Source organism: Cupressus sempervirens, chromosome 5 (genome assembly GCF_028749045.1).
Source record: "Cupressus sempervirens isolate cs-2001-9-10 chromosome 5, ASM2874904v1, whole genome shotgun sequence".
Classification (NCBI taxonomy): Eukaryota; Viridiplantae; Streptophyta; class Pinopsida; order Cupressales; family Cupressaceae; genus Cupressus; species Cupressus sempervirens.
In genome coordinates this window covers 730,098,449-730,123,570 of record NC_143122.1, presented here as the reverse complement: position 1 = coordinate 730,123,570, position 25,122 = coordinate 730,098,449, and positions in this window count along the sequence as shown.

The following is a 25,122-nucleotide window of genomic DNA, read 5'->3' as shown; positions in this document are numbered from 1 at the left end:
GTTGTTTTTTATAATAGTTAGTCTCAAAATTTATAATTTTATTTATAAGTGATTATATTTATTGAATTTTTTTAGGGTCTCGTCACACCTGATCATCTACAAGCATTCGAGGTGGACTTATAAAGTGACTATTTGATGGCAGTAAGAAAATAATTGATTTTGTGTGTACATATAATTGATTTCAAGGTATAATAAATATTGATTCATATCTACTTTCTTTTTATCAATTGGAGTTGGAGAAGAGCCACAACAAAAGGTTGAGTGAGCATGTTAGCAGGACCCCATCATCTCCATGTCTCTCTCCACACAATGAGTGAGGACATCTAGAGACATGTTTCAAAAAGATATAGTTGATCTAGACATGTATATATAGGCATCGATAGACATATTCAATACACATTTGATGTATATGACATTCTATATTTGATGGATGACATTTATTTGATGTATGACATTATTTGACTTATGACATTATTGATTAATATATGATATGTTTGTTCATATACAAAATTATTGGTTATCATAATATATTATGTGTTTTTTAATGTAAATGACATTATTGGTTATCATTTTATATTATATGTTTTTTCATGTATGACATTAAATTGGATATGTTCGTGTATGACATTAAATTAGATATGTGCATGTATGACATTAAATTACATATGTTTATGTATGACATTAAATCAATACCTAATCTACTCAAAAATTTGATAGAATATTGATTAACAATAAACTTTATCAATGTTTAAGCATAAGTTAATCATTTTTAATATGTCATCGTCATATGATTTATGATCTTGTCCATGTTTAAATTAGATATGTTCATGTATGACATTAAATTAGATATGTGCATGTATGACATTAAATTAGATATGTTTATGTATGACATTAAATTCAATACCTAATCTATTCAAAACTTTGATAGAATATTGATTAACAATAAACTTTATCATTGTTTAATAATAAGTTAATCATTTGCAATATGTCATCGTCATATGATTTATGATCTTGTTCATGTTTAAATTTTTCCTTCTCTGTCATTTTTTTATCAAGTTTAGTTCAATACCTAATTAGTTTGAATTTTTGATACAATATTGATTGGCAATAAACTTTATTAGTCAAGATTGATTAGGACCACTTGGCAATAAACTTTATCAGGCAATATTCGTGGACCTCCTGGCAATTGGTCACCTAAATGAGAACCTTGAGATTTATTAGGAACTCCATTAAAGAAGTTAGTAGTTTGAAATTACTCTATCCAACAAAATTAGATCAAAAGTTCTCTAAACATTTAGGTTAAAAATAAGATAAAAATTTGATCACAAGTGGTCACAAAGTTTGTGTAGAAGAAAAAATCATTGTTACAAAAATAATATAGACAAGAAGAAAAAACACAATTATCTTGTTGAGCTTCAATACATAACCACCATTATTTATCATTAATTGAAAAATGTTAGAGATAGTAGAGAAAAGATAGATTATTTGCAAAAAAAGTCATTTTAAAAATAATAAATATAACATAATCACTGATAGTTTTATGTGTTTTCATACATTAATGATTGTAACATAATCACCAATAGATTGGAATGTGTTGTTATTATTCTATAGTAACTAGATTAAGGTAAAAATAAAAGTTTAATAAATAGTTGTGATGTATAAGAAAGAGACATATCTCACATGAGAGGGGGATGAATCTAAGATGACACATAAGATACTGGTAAGAGGGAGCTATACTTGTTAATGAATTTACAATACATGTTATGGAAAATCATAGCACATCTTTAAAAGGAAATAAAAGAGTATGAAAAGTGGAAGGAACATGTTGTTTTTTAGACTCGTATTCAAATTTGGGTGTTGATTTTCTAATGAAGCACACAAGCATTGTAATTTGGTAATTTTGGCTCATGTTATCCTTGTATCTCACTCTATCTTGTATCTCACTCTGTCTTATTCCCCCCCCTTCTTTATATTTCTATTTTTTCCATATCTATGTAGCTATCTATCCTTGTCATCTCCCCCTCACTAATGCAGAGATGTTGAGCAAGAAGTGAGGTTTAAGCACTTTCTTCTTCCTAATCTACAAAACTAAACTTGTGGCCTTCCTAATATCTTACTCCTTTAGGATATATTTTTGTGGCCTATCCAAAGTGATAGGGTCATTTGTGAACCCCTCGAAGGTGAGTACTTCTCCAATCAAGATCTTGCACCTTTTTGTTTTAGGGATACTAGCCCTATTCCAAGCCAATAACTGTAACTCTTCACCAATGGCTTCACCAACCCCAAGTTTCTATTGGGACACCTTCCTTATGTTGAACTGATTGAGAATAAACTCTAGGTTTAACCCTCCAATTTTCATATAGTACAAAATATTGACTATCATATAATTCCTTATAGGTATGCTACTCTAATTTTTTGGACTTAAATTCCTCTTAGGTTGAAAACTAACTATTCTATGGGTAGATTTAGACACCCTTTTTAAATTTATTTAAGACTCCAAAGCCTAGATTCCCAATTCCATTCCTGCAGCACCTAACCCATGTAAAGTACGTAGACCTAATAAGGTCACACTAGGTTTGGTTTTCAAAGTAATTACTAGATAATTGGTGCATGGCCTCAAACCTCCTCTACACACCAATATTTATCATCTTTAAATTATGATGAAACACAATAATGTTTCAACTTTTTTCTATTATATATTCCCCCTTACGAAAATAGTCATAGAACTAATAAACCATTCATCTCCTCCTTGCAACACTTCTCTACTTCATGTCTCTACTTGACTCATATCTTAACTATAACACTTCTCTCCCTGAGCAGCATTCACCAATAGTTCATTTCTCCCCCTTTGACTCCTATCTTCTATTTTTACATCACTACATTTGATATAATTCCATTCAATATTTTATCTTCATTAACAATTTATCAATGTTTTTAACTAAATTTCCAATGTTTTTAACTAAATTTCCCCTTTTTGTTAACATCTTTATAGTTAGTCAATATTTATTATCCATTGTCACATAGGAATATATTTATATTTTGTAGAATATATTTATATTTTGTAGAAAATATTTTATATCTACTCATACTCTTATCATCCCTAGTTATGACAAACAACATAGAACAATGAGTTGCCTCTAGCAATTTCACGTTTTTAGTGGAGGATAGAGAGTTACAGAGTTGGTGAAAATTTGGATGTGTAATGAATAAAAAATAAATGAGTAAACAAGAAGCCATTAGACACATGACCTAAAATGTAGTATTGTCATGCATTCATTGGGTTTCAGTATTATGGCTTTTGTGAGAGCAATGTTATAATTACAAAGAGATTCACACCTTGAAGGTGAGTGCAATGTACCCTTCTCAAACATAATCAATTTGAGAATGATTAGGATTTTTTGAGTTTTTTTGTAGTCTAATTTGGTAGACAAGGGAGAACTCCAAATTAGAGAGGACAAGCTTGATTGAGCAATGATTTGTTCATGGACGATGTCAACCTTGAATTTGCATAAGGTTACTATTTAAATTAAGTTTACATTTCAGCACAAATTATTCCTAGACCTTTCTCGAAACTTTGGATGGGGCTAAATAAGAACACTAATAAAGTTTTGTTGAAAGATAATGCCTAGATTTAATGTAATAAAATTTCTTGTTTTTGAAGTTGGCATAAAAAGTTACAAGTCAATTTTAAAGGTCTTAAAGACTCCTAAACAACTTGAAAGTGTTTGTAATTAGTCTAGTGGAGAATGTTGGAGAATGCCTAAGAATATTTGAGAACTGAAGGGGATAAGACAAGGTTGGGGATAGGGTTTATGCAGCCACCTAGAGTTAATTTAGCAAATAGTTCAATTCCACGACGAAAGGTGAGAGAGATTTGGCAGTTGGCAACTTTGTATTGGCCAATACTGCAAGTTTTAGCATCACCAGAGATGGTGTCATAAAATGAAAACAGAGTGTGATCTCCAAAAAGTGAGAGAGGTTATTTTATATCTCTACAACACCATCCTATAGGAACTAGAATTGCATCCATACCTCGCACGAGCTCCGAGATACACTTCATCAAAGATTACAATACTATGGCATTTAGTGACCCTTAGGGACATTTTGGTTCTGTGTGCCCAAGAATTTTTGACAGCTAAAGGAGATAGGAAGAGGTTAGGGATAGGGTTTACCTAGCCACGTAGAGCTAATAGAGTAGACAGTTTGATCTCACGATGAAAGGTGAGAGAGATTTTGCAGTTGGCAACTTTATATTGGCCAATACTATAAGTTTTAGCATCACCCAAGATGGAATTGTAAAATAAAAACAGAGTGTGATCCACAAAAAGTGAGAGGGGTTATTGTAGGTCTTTTCAACATGGTCCTATAGGAACTAGAATTTCATCTTTACCTTACATGAGCTCTGAGATATGCCATGTCAAAGATCGCAGCCTTATTGCATTTAGTGACCCTTAGGGACATTCCAGTTCGGCGTGCCCAAGAACGTTCAAGCATTGAAGGGGATAGGAAAAGGTTGAGGAGAGCGTTTACTTGGCCACCTAGAGCTAATGGAGTAGATAGTTTGATCCAACAATGAAAGGTGAGAGAGATTTTCCAGTTGGCAACTTTGTACTGGCCAATACTACAAGTTTCAACATCACCCGAGATGGCATCATAAAATGAAAATAGATTGTGATCTCCAAAAAGTGAGAGAGTTTATTGTAGGTATCTGAAACATGGTCCTGTAGAAACTAGAATCACATCCATACCTCACATTAGCTCTGAGATATGCCTCATGAAAGATCACAGCCCTATGGCATTTAGTGACCCTTAGGGACATTTCGGTTTAGCATGCCTAAGAATGTTTGAGCACTGAAGGAGACATGAAAAGGTTGGGGACAGGGTTTACCCAGTGACCCAGAGCTAATGGAGTAGATAGTTTGATCCCACGATGAAATTTGAGAGAGATTTGTTAGTTGGCAACTTTGTAGTAGCCAATATGCAAGTTTCAGCATCACCCGTGATGGCGTCATAAAATGAAAATAGAGTGCGATCTCCAAAAAGAGAGAGGGGTTATTGTAGGTCTCTACAACACCATTCTATAGGAACTAGAATTGCATCTATACCTCACACAAGCTCTGAGATATGTCCCATCAAAGATCGCAGCCTTATGGCATTTAGTGACCCTTAGGGACATTCCGGTTCGGTGTGCTCGAGAACATTCCAGTAGTAAAGGGGAAAAAAAAAAGGTTAGGGATAGGGTTTACCCAGCCACTTAGAGCTAACAAAGTAGACAGTTTGATCCCACGACGAAAGGTGAGAGAGATTTGGTAGTTGGCAACTTTGTATTGGCCAATACTGCAAGTTTTAGCATCACTTGAGATGGCATTGTAAAATAAAAATGGAGTGTGATGTCCAAAACGTGAGAGAGGATATTGTAGGTCTTGGCAGCATGGTCATCTAGGAATTGGAATTGCATCCATACCTCACACGAACTCTGAGATATGCCCCATCAAAGATCACAACTGTATGACATCTAGTGACCCTTAGAGACATTCTGGTTCGATGTGCCTGAGAATGTTCTAGCACTAAAGGGGATAGAACAAGGTTAGGGATAGGGTTTACCTAGCCACCCAAAGCTAATAGAGTAGATAGTTTGATCCCACGATGAAAGGTGAGAGAGATTTGGCAGTTGGCAACCTTGTACTGGCCAATACTACAAGTTTCAACATCACCCGAGATGGCATTGTAAAATAAAAATGGAGCTTGATATCCAAAAAGTGAGAGAGGTTATTTTAGGTCTCTGCAACATGGTCCTGTAAGAACTAGAATTGCATCCATACCTCACACAAGCTCTGAGATATGCCCCATTAGAGATCACACCACTATGGCATTTAGTGACCCTTAGGGACATTCCAGTTTGGCATGCTCGAGATTTTTCGAGCACTAAAGGGGATAGGATGAGGTTAGGGATAGTTTTTATCTAGTCATCAAAGCTAACAAAGCAGACAGTTCGATCCCACAACCCTTTTTCCACTAAGCTACAAATTTGAGCAACTTTTACAACTTTCAACAATGCAACTTTGCACAAATAGTGCAATTTTTACTTTTTTCACTTGATTCCAATTCTATGACTTAGAAAATTTTTGGCACCAATAAAACCTCAAAGGATTATAAAAATATAGATAGTTTTATGATTACTTCCTAAAAGTTACTAAATTGTTGCAAAAGTTGGTAATGCAACTTTGCAATTTTTGCACTTTTTGGAATTTCAGCTAACCACCACCCTAAATGAATCCTAATAATTCCAAATGATTATTATAGACTCAAAACCAATAAAAAAATCTAAAAAAGTGCAAAAAAACTTGCAAAATGCAAAAAGTTGCTAAGAGCAATTTTTGCAAATAATAGTTGTCAAACTGAACATGAGGTTATATTGTGTTCCAACCATCCAAATGGAAGTTATAACTACTTGAAGGTATGTACTTAAGATCCTCACATGTGGAAAAGGTCATTATACGGATGGTGGATAGCACTGGTCAATAAAAGACTAAGATTTTATGCCTTTTTTGCTACTTTTTCAATTATGTATAGTTTGTACGGATTGGTGGTGGTACAAGTATTATATTTTTGGATAGGTTTTTGAGGTAGGATTCCATTTAAATTGGTTTGAGGTCTTTATCTTGTACTAAAAAAAAGTTATATCAGTTTTAGTGTAGGTAGGTCAGATTTACTCCAAATTTGAGAGTTTTAGCAAGATGGAATCCTAACTTGCAAACCCACTGTTGGATTTCAATGTTGCTTTGTGGAATAAAAGTTAGGAGAGGGTTCTTTGAGATTGAAGAGATTCAGGGCTTTAGGAGCATGGCATCTATTTTTACCAGCAAGCCTTAGACTAAACATAATCTTATGTCTAGTCTAGATTTGAAGGAAAAAGAAGGATTGGGCTCCTTAATTGCTTAATCTAACCCAATTGAAGGGTGTAGAAAGAAAATTTTGATATATAGCAGAGATACAAGGGGTTGAACCAAGTGTGTGAACCCATTTGTTTATGTTTTCCTTGTAACCCAGCCTAAACTGACCATTTAGAACTGTGACATAAAGTGGGCATAACTTGATGCTGGAGCCAAGTTGTTGGTTAATCTTTTGGAATCTCTTAGGGGATATTAAAGAGTGTTTAAAAATGAAAAAGTATTAGGGGGTCCTTTTTATGGTTTTGGAGTTTGACCATTAAAACTAGAAATTTTCCTAGTAGGAAGTGTTGGTAATAGTTTTGAAATTTGATTGTTGAGTGTTGAGAAACCTCAAGTTTGAGATTTTTCTTGCTAGTTTGAGTCTATAATAATCATTTCCATCTAAAAAGTTGACTGTTGAAACCATTTAAAAATTATTTTCCTTTGTAGGCCTATTGGTGGTAGGGAGTTCATAGGTGTTGATCCAATTGTTTGAGTACCCTAAGTTTAAGGGTTGGGCTTGTGAAGTGGAGTCCACTTGTAGGCTAGAGTCTCCCTATATTAGAAGTCCATTGGATCCTTAGTCCTTGGTAACTTCAATGAATGTATCTTCACAGAATGACCTTGGTGCCCCTACACCATTAAGTGATGATGATGAACATGACTAAAATGATGAGATTTGTGCCTACATGTTACAATGAAAAAGTTGTATCTATTTTGAAATTAAGAACTATAAACAAGTTTAAAGAGAAGCTTAGGCTGTGATGTAGGAGCATAATATTCTTATCAGAGGAACATTGGAGGTCTAACTCATCATAGAGGTCATGGAGAATTTCCTAGAGTCAATTGGGCAATCCTTCAACCAATCATGACATTTGAAAGCATAAAAAGGTCATAATGTTGTATGATTTCTTGATGGATTTCAATGTTGGAAAAGTTGTAATTGAGCCATTGAATAGGATCGAGGGATTTCATAGGGTAGGAGAGTCCTTTGATAGGGTCCTATAGGTTATCATAACCTTAACATGTCATTTGATAAGTTAAAAGATTCAAAAAGGTCTTTAAAAACATAGTTTAATAGTTAAAAAATTTAAATCTTGAATGTAACAGCTACATGGGCATTTTGGAAGGAAAATCCCAAGTCTATAAATATTTGTTTTGTAAGGACTGTAAACACAGATTGTACGGACTATCTCAGAAAAAAAGAAGGAAAGTGCTTGGTTTCAAGAGTAATTTGAAGATCTCTTTGCTTTGTGCATGCTTCCACATGTTGGAATGATATTTAACATCTTAGTAGACATGTTTTGAGATTCTTTACTCAGTTTAGCATTCAAACATGAAGTTTTGTTCATCAAATTTCTATACTGTTGGTTGTAGCAGTCTTATTTCTAAGCATTTTGACAATTTTTTGCATCTAATCATGGTTGTTCCATGAAATTATCACTATTTCTTCATGGAATTCCATTTATCTAACTTCTAAAAATATTTCTAACCATGAAATGAAGGTCTAACTTGAGATTGGTGGCCACCAAATCAAATAAAGTTGTGAAAACAAGGGTTTTTTGGAGGGGACAGTCAATTAGGAAGAGATTTTCCTTAAGGAGGGAAGTGTTTGTGAGTTGATTCATTTTTATGGTGATAAAAAATAGATGTATGAATTTTGAATTAGTCCAAGAAGGCTTGGCACATGTGAGATTGGTGATGCCCTAGGAACAAGGGTTTTGAGAAGGTGAATTGGGGCTTTTGGGGTTAGTGAACCCATAGATTGAAATTGAGAGTGAATTTGTCTAATTGAAGTAATTTACATAGCCTATGAAAATTTTGAAGTCCATACATTGAGTATTTCTATATGTTGCTTTGTAAATGCACTATTGCTTCATTGATGAAAACAGGGGAAGTGTGTAGAATTTCAAATATTTTCTAAAGAAGTTGGATCTAAGTCTTACATATGTTTTAGAAAAGGATCAAAGGTATCTAGAAAGTTCATTTATTCAAGGATTCATTTGAAAAAATCAAAATTTATCCTTTATTTTGTCTTGCTGCTATCATAAACTTGTGAAAATGCATTAACAACATTTGGGTGAATTATGCATTTTGACCTGCATGGTATGGAAACTGAAAGGTGTTGATGGGAACATGCTAATTAGGCTAGAAAAAACCTATTAAAGCCTAAAGACATCCTAGAGTTGACTATTTGTGGGATTTTCCCATCAAGACCTAGAAGGGTCACTTGGCACATTGTTACAAATTTGCTCATTTTGGGTTGTTACTTGGGTCCATCACGCTATCCTCTGCATCAGGCTGGAAGACTTTTTTTCTATGAGTTGACTACTCTTGGTAAAAAGCTACCAAATATTCAAACTACACTCAAATCCAATATTTATAAGGATAAGGAAGAACTTTTGAAAGATAGTAGCTATGTTAAGTGTACAAATTTTCTCAAGGAAAAAAATAAAAATGACAAGATCTAGTAGCTCAATCGATAACACAAATTTTCCAATTGCTGGCCAACACTGGTGCAAGAGCAAGAGGCAAGATGAGAAATTCTTAGGTGGATTGGAAGAAAAATGGCCTTCTAAGGTCATTAAAACTTGTATTGATTTTTAACATGGACATGTGATCTGGTTTTGATCGTAGATTGATCATATTATAATCAAAGCATTAATGTAAGCCTTAATCGCATTATTGAGCCTACAAGGTACCTAGGGGTCACTAGGAATGGATTTGGATTGATCCTAGGTTAGGGGTGGATAGAAAAGACCTATAAAGGTATTGAATAAAATGAGTTTGAGAGTCTAAATGAGTTTGAAACCTCATTTCCACATATGGGAGACAAGTTTGGATGGTTGAAATTGATTGATAATGTAAGAGTTTTGAAGTTTGACGAATGAATTTATAGTTTTCCTTACAATTTGAGTGCACAAAAAGGGGTATGTGATTGCTCCAAAGGTGGATCTAGTGTTTTCTCCAAACAAGAGTTTAATTTTATGTTGGAGCTCATCTAATATAAAAAAATTGAAGGTTTTTGAACCATATAGGGGTTCTAGAGATGTTGCAAAGTACGATTTGTAGAAAGCCCTAGGGTAAAGGGGCTAGAAAGGAGGGTTTTATAAAAACCACTGTAAAGTTGATCATGAGACCAAAAAAATAGAAGAATCCTTGCCTTTGAGGTGTCTCTTAAGACTATTTTAGGTTCCTAGGAGTTTGAAAATTCAAGGGATTGTGAGTTGCTTTGTAAATGGCCTTAAACTAGGCCTAGTTGGCAGACTAAAATAGCTAGTTTTGAGTGATATTTTAGAAAAAAAGTGTAGTTGGTTTTGGAGTATATTTTAGAGTGAGGAAAAGCTTATTTTAATCACCCAATATTTTAGGAAGTTTTAACATGTTAGGTGGGATGTTTTGAGATGATCGAAGGTGTTGGGGTTATGGTATGAAGCCAAGGATGAGTTTTGGTATGTTGGAGGCACCAGGGTACACTAGGTGCATGGTGAACAATGTGAGTGTTTAGAAGACAAACTGAAGATTTGGGTTATAACCTCTTAGACATGGTTGTAGGAATATGTTACCAAGTCAAAGGCCTCCTCTTGAGCCCTAGTAGAGTCTAATTCCTTTGGTAGATTCCAATAATACAAGAGAATCCAAGAGTTGAGTTGTGGTTCCTAGGGGAATATAGGAGGGCTTTGCATCAAACACACACAATTTTTTTATAGTCACGAATATTATGATCATTCATGAACTTGAAGAACACCATGTTAGAAATAGTGTTGTGAAAAAGGACTACAAAATAGAGGGAAATGGCCATCAAATATGCATGTTTTAAATAGATACATTAAATAGCCCTTCACTTCATAAATCACTTCAACTCAATCATTATATTGTATAGAGAACCTCATCATATGTCACTTGAACAAATTGATCATGTACAAAATGAGAAAAAAAATCACAAAATTAAATCTTAAAATGTTACAATTGTATTAACCTCATGGAACACACATGGCATGAATATACATAATCAAGTATTAACCCTTTCCAACATTCCAACTTTATGATAATAATGAGTCAAATTCCAACAAACTGGAATGCAATGATTGTAAGTATTCTTGGGTATCTATTACAAGCAACCATGGTTTGGAAGAAAGTTAAGAGTAAATTAGTCTTGTAGCTAGGAAAATGAGCTCAATATTAAACACTTTTGAGATGGTCATCTCATGATGATCATGGATAAATCTTTCAAAGCATACGCTGAACCTACCCAATATATACCCGCATCATTTAAATCACATTAAATGCTGGAAAAAAATCAATAAATACAATAAAAGTTGGTAATATAAGAACCATTTTATGGAAGACTAAATTGATTGTCTTTATACTTTTAATTCTTGTCAAATCCATCAATATACATTTTGTATCGTAATATATCAAAAATTTGATTTCTTTTTAGGAGACCTAAATAGTTTTTTTTGTTCTCTCAACCTATACATCAGATGATCAACATTATCCTTAGAGAGAACAATATCTGTCATTGCCCCATTATCATTAGATCGAGACCTATTTTTCTTCTTACTCTTTGATGACCGTGATCCTCTACAATTCCAAGCATAAGATGATTAACATATAATGGTACTTGAACAAAGAACACTAAGAAATATTGAGGATGTGAATTGATAATACCATTTTGCAGATGATTTTGGCATCTCACCCTTTATCACTTGTGCATCAACTTTATTGGCCCTCTTCTTTGGTGACCTGCAAATGCAGAATTAGCACAATTAAAAATCTAAGATAAGATTAATCCACTAAAATTAGAGAATGACAAAAATTGAATTTGGCTTGTCATTAAGAATTATCCATTTGTAGAAATCCTTACTTTTTGAGTTACATGATAACCCTTGTTTGATGAGTATTGAAAATTTCTCCCATTGTATCCTTGCTTTCACCAATTTGAAATTTCTCATTACATGAACACAATCATGAATTTAAATCAGAAAGCATTCACATTCTAACAATATTCATGTTTTTTCATTACATTTTGATCTAAACAACAAATTCTAAAATTTAACTTATTCAAATGACTAATCTAAAAATGGGCCCTATTAAAGAATCTAATATAAATTCAAATAATGTATCTAGATTCTAAACAAATCAAAACTAAATCTCATCACTTACACATCATAACAATATGGTCCACATTAGTCATGTGGATAATCTGGGGGAAGAGGTTGTAACATTCTATTTGGATCCAACTGATCACTCTTCCTCTCTCTCCCTCTCTCCCTATTCAATCTAATGAGCCAACTGGATGGTCTGACTCATGAATTTTCCAAAGAATCTTATTATGTGGTTTCCTACCATATTTTATCAAGTCTACATTTGATGCAACAACAAGGTTTGAATAATGAATAATCTTCCTCTTTGTTTTCCAATCCTTGAATAACCACAAGTTAGGGTTCTTCATAGAATATCGTCTAAGCCATGTGCCTGTTACAACCACCACACCGACATGGTACTCTAAACCTTAATCATCTATAACCAAGTGATCCAATTTTTTTTGGCTTCAATACAATGAAACAAATAATAATCTATCCCTTCTTCATTGTCTTCAGATGCAATAACAACAAAAACATGGCCTACAGTGACAAATGTACAAAACGTAGTCATTAATTCAGAAAATACTTGGGTAAACATTATAAAGTTACATATTGAAATTAAAAAGATATATAAATATATATATGATAGGGTTGCGCTAGATCTAAAAAGTGATCAAAGTCAATAGACGAATCCATCTCTACCATTTATAGTGCTTGTGGGGGACGATAGGTGTCAATTGGATCCAAAACTCATATATCCCATTTGTCCACCCATTCAGTTGACTCACAATCATCCCAATTTTCCTCTTCACATGATGGAAAATAGCATACCATTTTTTGTGTGTGGATACTCCATGAACCTACATTAGAGCTTCTAAAAGAGTGTAACTCACTAGATCCTATTAGTGTGCAAAAATTTTGATATGGTGCAATGTTAGTATTATCTATCAACCCAAAAAATCTACGAACCGTAGACTCACCTTCCTTACCTGGACCTATTGTAGCGTTACACCATTGGACGATGAATTTTTCATCTATCAATATTGCTCCATCTTTGTACTTTAGTTCTTCATGAGCCAACACTCTTTTAATGCATGCGCCTACACCATCATGCTCTCCCTTACCATGACCAGCCTTTGCAAAATTCCACATATATTGAATTCTACACAACCCATGCATCCTGCTCAACCAATAGAACATCCATGCATTCTTGAATTGAGATTCACAATTGTCTGACCAAATAGTGTAATGATGATATATTATGCCCCTGTTAGCAAAATCTCCATAAAATAGTTGAAAAAAACCATGTACAAACTCTGTAGAATATGATCGATCATTGCTGATGTAAAAATGGTACTCTCTCAAAATCTTTCTATCATACTCTCTACTTGTAGGTGAATGCATGAATGTTATGTGAACAAATATGGAAAACTATTGAGAAGTATAATACTTTTCTTGCACCTCATTTTGTGGTTGTAGTGTGTAGTTCTCTGTGAAATCTACAACCAAAACAATGGTATCCAGTGGAAATCTATCCTTGGACAACTTGAATTGCAAATCTAGCCATCGAGCTCTATGGGTATGCCTTGCATACTTGTAAATTATCTTTTCGCAAAAAATCATCATGAACTAATACACTAGAATCTTTTCAATTACTAAATCAAAATTTTTACCATATTTATCATCTTTTAGAGCATATGTCACTATCTTAAATTTTTCATAATCTACTATTTTATTTCTAATTGAATGTGTACTATCTATATGTTGACAAGTTGATAAAAGTTACAAAGAACCAAAAAATAAGCAAGTACCATCCAAGCATGATGTCTTGTAAAATTGTTGGCTATCTCCTATTTCACATAAAATGTTGGATATGAATTTCCTTAAAGATATTGGTGGCTCATTTATGTCACAATCCCGCAAAACAAACTGAGAATGCAAAACTACTCATATATGCCTAAAAATATCAAAATGGTTAGAAAATTCAATATGTATCCTATAACAACAAGTTGTGCATGCATGATTTATCTTGACATAAAAAGGTTTACCCATCTCAAAAAAAATTTAACTTATTCAAATTTGAGGATATATACCAATAAATTTTTCAAAAAATTGTGTCTAAGTTGAGTCCAAAAAATGTTTCACACGTGAGTCACAATTTTGGCTACCAATCCTCCTTCTTACAACATCTCTTTGATTAGGAGAAACACATGTTATTTTTCCAAAAATATTCGATCAATGATTTGAAGGCTTCACTAATTTCTTCATCCTTTCATGGAAGTCTACTGCTAAATGTCCATAACTCATTTTTTGTTAGATCTTCCAATCTCTCACACCTTAGCATGGCTCTCCTTAGAGTACCTCTACCAATTTTTAATGTTTTGCTTGTCTTTCCCATGAGTCAAGCTTTCTTCATTTGGGTACTTACTATTGTCAATGCAAGTACTTTTCTTGTGATATTACTATCTTTGGTGCATGATTTAGAACCCACTTTGTCATAAGAACTCATTAGATTCTTTACAATATTTTTTTCATTTGAATCATCCATCATTCTTAGCCCAAGAATCTTCATGATAGGCCTAGATTTCAAATTCCTTATCATTTCAACAAATAATTGACATTGACCTATAATATTTAATACTTCAAAAAATAATCTCCACATATGATTAACTTTTTTTTGACAAGTACGTTTGCTAATCTTGTCAGACATTGATTTCAAAATGTTAGTATCAATATCAATCAAATATTTTGGTCTTCTAAAATGAATTCTAGAAGGTGTTATAATCTTTTCCATTTCCTCAATATTTTTAACATCAACATAAGGTCGAGTGTATTATGTATCTTTAACTGAAGATGATTTTTCTTGACAATAAGATGCAAAAGATGGAATATCACCTACTTGATGTGTTGATGTTGTGTGTTCAACATGACATGATGGACTGTATATATCATTAAATCAACAAATCAGTGTCTCTTCAACATGAGAGGACGATATGATTTCAACATTGGAAGATGGTGTAGCAGACAATATGACTCCAACATTGGAAGATGGTGTAGTAGACAATATGACTCAAACATTGGAAGATGGTGTAGCAGGCGATATGACTCCAACATTGGAAGATGGTGTAGCTTCACAATTCAATTGTCTTCTTGAGCATAATAGTCTAATTCGTTCTCTTTGTCTTTCAAATTCTTCCTCTTTGTTTCTTTGTACTGGTGGTTCTTGATCCTCTTCGAAAGTCAATTCTTCATTATTGCTTTGCAATTTTTTTTCCTCACATAGTAATTTCATTTTATCTCTTTTAATTGCCAAATCTCTCTCCCTATTGTCGTTTGTTTGAGTTTTTGGTTTCTCCTTTGGCATGATGATGATTTCTACATGTCAAATTATTCAAACATATGAATTACTTAAAATGTGTAAATTACAAATTATTCAAATACATATAAAAATTATAATTATTTGAATGAATACACAATATATATCAAATGACTTGTCAAATTTCTAACCATTTCGAAGTAACATTTCATTCAAACATACAAATTTCAATGAATTCACTATATATTAAACAACATGTCAAATTATAATCAAATTTGTATCTATATATCAACAAACAATATTTAAAATAGATTGCACTAACATTTTCTATACAAGGAATATTAAAAAAGTCTTCAAATCACATATCCAATGATTGAATTTGGTGTTTTCTAGCTTCCAAAAGTGTTGAAATAGTGTTTTCTATATTGGAACCCATGATTTTTGTCAGAATAACAGAGTGCATAATAGACCAAAAGCAGAAAATGGATGAAATGGGCGCCAAAGTTTCTTTTTGCCCATTTTTAGGTGATTTCACATAGTGTGTATGCACTATAGTGCATATGAACTATTTGAAAACACATCACTCTCCATCCTCCCTACGCTCCCTTCTCCCTACTCTATCCCATCCCCTACCCTCTCTCTCCCCTCTCCCATCCTTTACTCTATAATGCGTATGCACTATAGTGCATATGCACTATGTGAAAACACATCACTCTCCATCCTCCATACTCTCTCCCATCCCCTAACCTCTCTCTCTTCCTACTCTCTCTCTCCCCTCTCCCATCCCTTACACACTCTCTCTCCCCTCTCCCATCATTTACTCTCTCACTCTCCCTCTTCCACCACCTACTCTCTACCTCTCTCACCCTCTCTCCTCTCCCATCCCCTACTCTTTAGATCTCTCTCACACACTCTTATCCCCCCACTCTCTTCTCTCCCATCTGCTAATCTCTACATCTTTCACACACACTCCCATGCCCCCTACCTCTCTCCCTCTCCCTCTCCTACTACCTACTATCTCTCTCTCTCTCTCTCTCTCTCTCAAGTTCTCTCTCTCCCTCTCTACTCTCTCTCTCCCATCCTATACGAGCTCTCTCTGCCACCACCTACTCACTCTCACACCCTCTCCCATCCCCTACTCTATCTCTCTTACACACACACTCCCATCCCCCCTCTCTCTCTATCCTCTCCCACTACCTACTTTCTCTCCCCCATCCCCTACTCTCTCTCCTCTCCCATCCCCTACTCTCTCACACTCTCTCCCATCCCCTACTCCATCTCTCTTACACACACTCCCATCCCCCCTCTATCTTTCCCTTTCCCACCACATACTTTCTCTCCCCCATCATTGTACTCTCTCTCTCTCTCTCCCATCCTGTACAAGCTCTCTCTGCCACCATCTACTCTCTCTCACACTCTCTAACATCCCCTACTCCGTCTCTCTTACACACACACTCCCATACCCCCTCTCTCCCTCCCTCTCCCACTCCCTCTCCCACCACCTAATTTCTCTCCCCCATCCCCTACTCTCTCTCTCCTCTCCCATCACCTACTCTCTCCCATTCCCTACTTTGTCTCTCTTACACACATTCCCATTCCCCCTCTCTCTCCCCCTCTCCCAATCCCTCTCCCACTCCCTCTCCCACCACCTACATTCTCTCCCCCATCGCCATACTCTCTCTCTCTACCACCCCCTACTCTCTCTCAAACTCTCACACTCTCTCCCATCTCCTACTCTCTCTCTTTCACAGACACACACACTCTTATCCCCCCACTCGCTTCTCTCCCATCCCCTACTCTCTACATCTATCACACACACTCCCATCCCCCCTATCTCTCTCCCTCTCCCTCTCCCACTCCCTCTCCTACTACTTACTATCTCTCTCTCAAGTTCTATCTCTCCCTCTCTACCCTCTCTCTCTCCCATCCTGTACAAGGTCTCTCTACCACCACCTACTCACTCTCACACTCTCTTCCATCCCCTACTCTATCTCTCTTAAAAACACACACACACACACACACACACCCATCCCCCCTCTCTCTCCCTCTCTCACTCCCTCCCCCACTGCCTACTTTCTCTCCCCCATCCCCTACTCTCTCTCCTCTCCCATCCCCTACTCTCTCACAATCTTACACTCTCTCCCATCCCCTACTTTGTCTCTCTTACACACACAGTCCCATCCCCCCTCTCTCTTTCCCTCTCCCACCACCTAATTTCTCTCCCCCATCATCATACTCTTTCTCTGCCACCCCATACTCTCACACTCTCTCCCATCCCCTACTCTCTCTCTCTTTCATAGGCACACACACTGTTATCCCACCACTCTTCTTCTCTCCCATCCCTTACTCTCTACATGTGTCACACACACTCCCATTACCCCTATCTCTCTCCCTCTCCCTCTCGCTCCCACTCCCTTTCCTACTGCATACTATCTCTCTTTCTCTCTCAAGTTCTCTCTCTTCCTCTCTACTCTCTCTCTCTCCCATCCCTTACTCTCACTCTCTCTCTCCCATCCCCTACTCTCTTTGATGCTATCCCATCTCATAATCTCTCTCTCTCTCTCTCTCTCTCTCCCATCCCATACGAGCTCTCTCTGCCACCACCTACTCTCTCTCACACTCTCACACTCTCTCCCATCCCCTACTCTCTAGATTTTTCACACACACTCCCATCCCCCCTCTCTCTATCTCTCCCACTCCCTCTTGCACCACCTACTATCTCTCTCTCCCTCTCTACTTTCTCTCTCCCATCCTCTACTCTCACTCTCTCTCTTCCATCCCCTACTCTCTCTCTTACTCTCTCCCATCCCCTACTCTCTCTCTCTGTCTCTCTCTCTCTCTCTCTCTCTCTCTCGCCCCCATCCTGTATGAGCTCTCTCTGCCACCTCCTACTCTCTCTCAAACTTTCACACTCTCTCCCATCACCTACTCTATCTCTCTTATAAATAAATACACATTCCCATTCTTCCCTCTCTCTCTCATAGTCCCTCTCCCACTGCCTACTCTCTCCAATCCCCTACTCTATCTATCTTACACACTTCCATTCCACCTCTCTCTCCCTCCCACTCCCTCTCCCACTTTCTACTCTCTCTCTCTCTCTCTCTCTCTCTCTCTCTCTCTCTCCCATCCCTCTACCATTGCCTACTCTCTCTATCTCTCTCTCCCCTCTCTCATTCCCTACTCACTCTCTTTCACACACACACACACACCCATCACCCCTCTCTCCTCTCCCATCCCCTACTTTTTCTCTCACTCTCTCTCCCTCTCCCACTCCCTCTCCCACCACCTACTCACTCTCACTCTCACTCTCACTCTTAGTCTCCCCCTCTCTACTCTCTCTCTCTCTCTCTCTCATACCCCCTACTCTCTCTTACATTTTCACACTCTCTCCTATCCCCTACTCTCTCTCTTTCTCTCTTACACACATTTCTATTCCCCATCTCTCTCCCTCTTCTACTCCCTCTCCCATTGCCTACTCTCTCTTCCATCCCCTACTCTCTCTCAAGCTACTTTGTGTTCCCCCTCTCCCATTCCATACTCTCTCTCTCTTTCACAAGCATGCACTCTCATCCTCCTCTCTCTAGCTCTTCCTCTCCCACTCCATCTCCCATTTCCTACTCTCTCTCTCCCCCATCCCATACTCTCAATCTCTCTCTCCCAACTTGTACTCTCTCTCAGACTTCCTCTCTCTCCCATCCCCTATTGTCAATCTCTCTCCCCATCCCACACTCTGTCTTTTCCATCCCTACTCTCTCGCATCATGTACTCTCTCTGCCACCCCTACTCTCTCACACTTCCTCTCTCTCCCATCCTATACTCTCTTTGCCACCTCTACTCTTTCTCACTTTCTCTCTCCCATCCTATACTCTCTCCCCTCTCCCAGCCCCTTCTTTCTCTCTACCTCTCTCTCACACACACATAGCCATTCCCTTGGCCCCCCTACCTATTTCTCTTTTTTAATTCAGGTATTGATAGTGCGTGCACACTATAGCATGCACGCACTACTAGGAACACAAAGTTCAATACCGCATGTGCACTATAGGGTGCACATGCTATTGAAAGCTTTGCATTAAACCCAAGCCTAAGGCTTGGTTTTGCCTTGGAGATACAACCCAAAGGTTTGGAGTTTATAAACAGGTTTGGGATGTGTTTTCTAGCAAACATACCAAAAATTATTTCTTTTTCTTGTGTCCTCCCCTTCAAGATTCCTCATGGTTGGGTATCGATAAGATCAGGTTACATAGCATTATAGGTCTTTGTGTTAGCTATCTAACCATATAATTTATTTTTAATTTGAACTATTTCAAACCTTTCATCTATAATTTCTTTTGAATGTATGTTCATTTTTTGTCAAAAACCACCATGTAATAATAGGGCTATAGATTTTAGCTTGTTCATCAAATTTTGCAACAACATAGTTTTTTAGAAACTAGACTCCATTCTACACACTTTGAAAAAAAAAGTTTTCATTTTAGATTAGTTTTCAATTATTTCTAGGGGGAGAACACATATATTTCACATTTTTGGGATGTGTTAGTTAAAAAATTCATTAAAAAAAAATACACATTATAAAATTACTCGAAAAATCTAGGATAAACTACGTAGTGTTAAGTAACTTTTGACTAGAGCGATTAAAGAATTTCAAAAAAAAAGTTAAAATTTTAGGGGGGCCACACTTTGTACTATGTTATGTTTTTTTGGAATAAATAGTACCACTTTTTGTGGCCCCATTTTTTGAGGACCTAAAAATAAACCATTTTGAAAAAAAAAATAGTAGTTTAGAAACTAGATTCAAAGGACTACGAATTTTTTTTTTTGTCATATCTTAAAATTTTGAGCGTAACTATCTTCAAATTCTTGTTGAAGTTCAAAATTTGCAGATTTTAGGACAAAGGTGTCCACTTATACCCCCCTTTTGGCACCATAAATTGGTGCACTTACCCAGTAGGGGGTTGAATAACATCCCTAGACAAAAGGCTATTCAAAATTTAGTGGTTGATCATTCTCTTGATGTTTTTGTATCCAAGAGACTAAGCTCTTTGTGGTGTCTATGGTCTGATATGCCTCTAGTATTTGACCTCATGGTCAATGCCAGTATGTTAGACCTATTTGAAGTGCTATTAGTTTGGCTATTTTTTGGGATCCACCAAAAATTTCTCCCCTTGGTTGGGTGTCTTCTTGCTCAGCTCTTTTGATGGTGGCTTCTTGTTTGGACTCAGGTGAGGTGATCATGATTACTAATGTGTATGCACTTGTTGATTTTGTGGGAAAGGAAGAACTTTGGAAGCATATTCAATATGTTAGAAATTTTTACCCTTTTCATCCTTGGGTGTTAGTAGGAGTGTTCAATTTAATTTTATGTCTGGAGGAGATGTAGGGTGGTTGAGGCCTTCTTCTTCTCTTCTATGTCAACACATAGCTCTTTTGCACCTCTTTGATGTTAATCCTTCTAACAGTCTCTATCCTTGGAATAATAGAAGGAATGACACTAATTTTATCTCATAATGTTTGGATACATTTCTTGTCTCTTTTTTTTGGGTTAGTGGAACCCTTACTCTCTCTTTAAAAATTTTGGACTGGAGGGGTTATGATCATTGGCCAGTTACTTTTTCTTCTATTGAGGTTATTATTCCAAAGCATCCACCTTTTAAGTTTCAATTTTTGTGGCTTCATGAATCCTATCTTCATGATCTCATATTTTTCCAGTAGAGAGATGGAGCTCCTACATATGGTACTACTATATTCTCATTTTTAAAAAGGATTCAAAATGTTAAAAGGATGCTCAAGATATTGAATAGATAATGTTTTGGGAACCTTCACTTTATGAAGAAGATTTCTGAGGAACATCTTGACATCATAACCATGAAGATTTGAGATCAAGGTTTTTTTGAGGATCTTGGCAAGGCTGACCCCCTTTCTTTTAAAGTTCTGGAAGAATGGAAACTTTGAGATGAGTTTTTTTGGAAGAAAAAGGCTAGAATTGATTGGCTCCAGGAAAGAGAGTGGAATCTCACTAGAATTAGAGTTATATTTCTTCATTGGTTAATTTTGAAGGTATTCAATTTTGTTCCTTGCTATCTTTGTTCTAGGAGGCTACTTAGTACTTTTCTACTCTCTTCTCTGAGGACTCTCCTCTTCTCTGAGGACTCTCATGTGACTGACCTCTTTGGATGAGTTGGAGGAGGTGGTCTTTGGAATGCCCAAGGGCAAAGCTGCTGGTCCTAATGGCTATCCAGTTAAATTCTTTCAAGAATTTTGAGACATCATTAATCAAGATTTTTTGAAGGTGGTTAAGGAAAGATATTCTAGCAAGTAGATGCTTTGGGCATTGAATTCTACTTTCTTGACTCTTCTTCCAAAAAGAGAGTGGGATAATCAAGTGGAGGTTTTTAGACCTATTACATTATGTAATGCAGACCTAAGTCATGTTTTAGGTCCAAAGATAATTGCCCTGCCACATGTCACTCATTGACAGACTGTAGAAGTTGTTGACATCACTCGTTGTCACTGATTGTAACTACTACAGAAGCAAAAACACTTGATGGAGCGGCACAATAGAAGTGGGGCCACTGCGGTGGGTAGAGCTAGGGTTGACTACTGGCAGTGATAGCGTTGAACGGATGAAGGGAGGTGCAGACAGCTGGGGTAGGATGTAGGCTGCGTGCGAGCAACCTCGCAGTGGCCACTAGGCGGAGCTGTAGTGGCGCGCTTTGCGCAATATATTTTTTTAAAAAAAATTCTCTGAAATTCTATACAGTCCATAGGACAGCAACCAGGAGGCCAAATGTTTTTTCCCAAATGCCTTGTCACCAAAAATAGAAAGTTTTATATGAATCCTGACAGCAAATGGCCTTTCAGATTTAATGGTAGTGTCCGTTTGGGTCCAAAGTGCTCCAAAAATTCACTGATCCCCTAATTTGAAGAAAAATGCACAAACAAATTAGGGATTGTGACTCCAAATCATGACTTCAAAAATCCTTCAACGAAGCAACAATAGGGAGGCTCTGATACCATGTTGGAGTTGATGAAATCCAACTTCAAGGATGCCCAAGATCACCTACATGGGGAAACTTGTCAAAGAGAAGCCAAGTAGAGAAGAGCATGGACCAAGGGAAAAACCCTAAATGGAGATGAGAGACCACAAGATATTGCAACACAAGAAAATATGTTTTTACAATATGCAAGAAGTGATGATAAAATACGAAGAGAGAGCTCGAATATAAAAAGCTCAAAGAATCTCCTAGAATAGGCTAGAAGATGCTAGGAGATAATTGTGACAACTAAGCATACATCCACATTAGGTGGAGAGTCCTTGAACAAGGTGAGAGGATAAGTATGACTTAGGAGAGAACAAACTCCTGTATTGTAAACAACTTATAACTAACTCCTAGACTACAACTAATAAATAAAATGCATTAACCTAAGTAAGCTTAAATAAATAGAATAAATAATTAGTAAATTAATTATTTACTCTAACACTTGATGATTGGTACAAAGTTCGTTATTGAGCTCTCCTTGTTGTAATCCTTTATGTCTTAATAAATATTTACCCCTCTTTTTCCAAGCATGAGTATAAATACTTTCTCTATATCTCTTTACATTTTTGGGATGATAAGAAAATAGTGCAATGACAATTATCATGTCTAAGACAAAAACTATCATCTTGAAGTTCAAAATGATTTTAATTTAAAGAAAAATGTATATATGATTCATTATAGGAATACATCTTTCAGAAAGGTATCTAATTAACACATAGAGAATTTGATTTAGAAAAAATTATAGAAAATAAATTTTATTTATTGTTATACAATCTTTCATTGTCTTCTAAATATTTTTCCATTAGATTTACTTTAAACTACTTAAAAAGATATAAATAGATAAGCTTTAAATATCTTAATAGGAAAAATGCATTATGTTAATTTTTAAAGACATTAAATTGGAAAGATGAAAAAAATGTACATTTAAATATTTTCAAATAGACAATCTTTATTAATGGGGCCTTGGTCTACTCATAAAGTTGAAAGGTCTTTAAGGATGTCCATAAAATAAAGGCAATTTTTAATATTTGTAAAAGATATACATTAAAATATAAATTATTATAACTATCCATAAACATTAAATATAATATTTTAAAATAGCATCAATTATTAAAATGACACTTTAAAATTTTAAAAGGGTGGTACAATTGATCAAGATTGTCTTACCCTACATTCGGCTAAGATTGCCTCTTGTTACAATAGGTTGAAAGTGGTGGTTAGGTGGATCCATTCCTAGATGCAAATTGCATGTAGGAAGATCAATAGGCTAGAATCCATTGTGGAGGTAGAGGGAAAATCAATAGAATGGACATTGGGCCACAAGGATGAAGTATGGTGGAATGTTGGTAGGGAGTTGGATGACAAGCTTTAGAATTAGGAACATCTGGAGGAGAAGGTGGAAGAAATCAAGAACAAAGTTATTTTGGAGGAAGAAAGAGATGAAATGTCAAAGGCTATAGTTTCCATAAAGAAAACTTATGATCAACTTGGGGAACAACTTGACATTTTGGTCTACTAAAACAATTTGGTTAAGAACAAATTGGAGAAGGACATTGGCAATCTGAAGACTCAACTGGAGGAAAAATCTATGAAGAGGAAGTGCAAGGAGGAGTCTCCAAAAATGGAGGAATGCATTCCTAATGCCTCTTAGGGACTGAGTTAGACCAAGCCTTCCCATTCGGGCCACAAGTTCTCTATACCAGATCAACTCAAGGAGTTGCAAAGGTGATGGATTGGGCCATATTTTGTTGCCTCTGACATGTGTCTCAGGTTCTTGTTGTGTGTTGGTTCATGATGATACTATTAGCTGGTTCAATTTAGTGTGGTTGTTATAGTTGCTAGGTTTGTTGTAGCAGGTGGTTGTTATCTATTGGATTTGTGTTTTTACTAGTAGAGACTTGGTCTGAGTTTGGGCATTTTTTTGGTAGCTAGGTTATGCTTTGGTCCCAGCCCGATTAGTTTATTTTGAGTTTTAATTTTTTGTTTGGTTGTAGTTGTTTGTTCTAATTTGGGATCTATTTGGTAGGTGTCACTTCTCATGACCTTATTTTTGTTTTCTAAGGACGTGATGTTATTTTGATGTAATGGGTTTGGGCCCTTCAAACTTTACTTAATCAAAACATTAAAATATGTACTTGAATGCATTTTTTTTATTAATAATTATAAAATGAAATATAAAATCATACAACAACTTAGAGCACAATGAACTTAGACAAATACACAATGCCAAGCTTCTGATTAATATCTAAAAGTTATTAGATAACAAATACACTATCAAATGATTAATATGTATGTATATACATAACACACACAGACACACACACACACAAAATTATTTTATGAATATGAAAGGACCAAAATTTCAACATTTTAACTCATGATTATATTTTAAATGAATAATATTCTATATAATATTTTGAAATTTTTAAAACTTTACTAAGCTACTTAATTAAACTAATTGAACTATTATAACTTATGGCAAATACAACTTGTTTATTTATTAGAATAGAAAATATAAAACACATTTCCATTCAAATATATGTAAATTGTGACATTTACACATAATCATGATTATCACTAATATTAACCAGTCATTTATTACAATAATTACCAAACAAGGCTTAGTTATATATATATATCCAATTTCTTACATAAAAGGGAAATTTTTTGACAGAACCACTTAGACAATCTGATCAACTTGCAGTTGTTTATTACCAAATATTGAAATTGATATTGCTGATCAGCAGTTT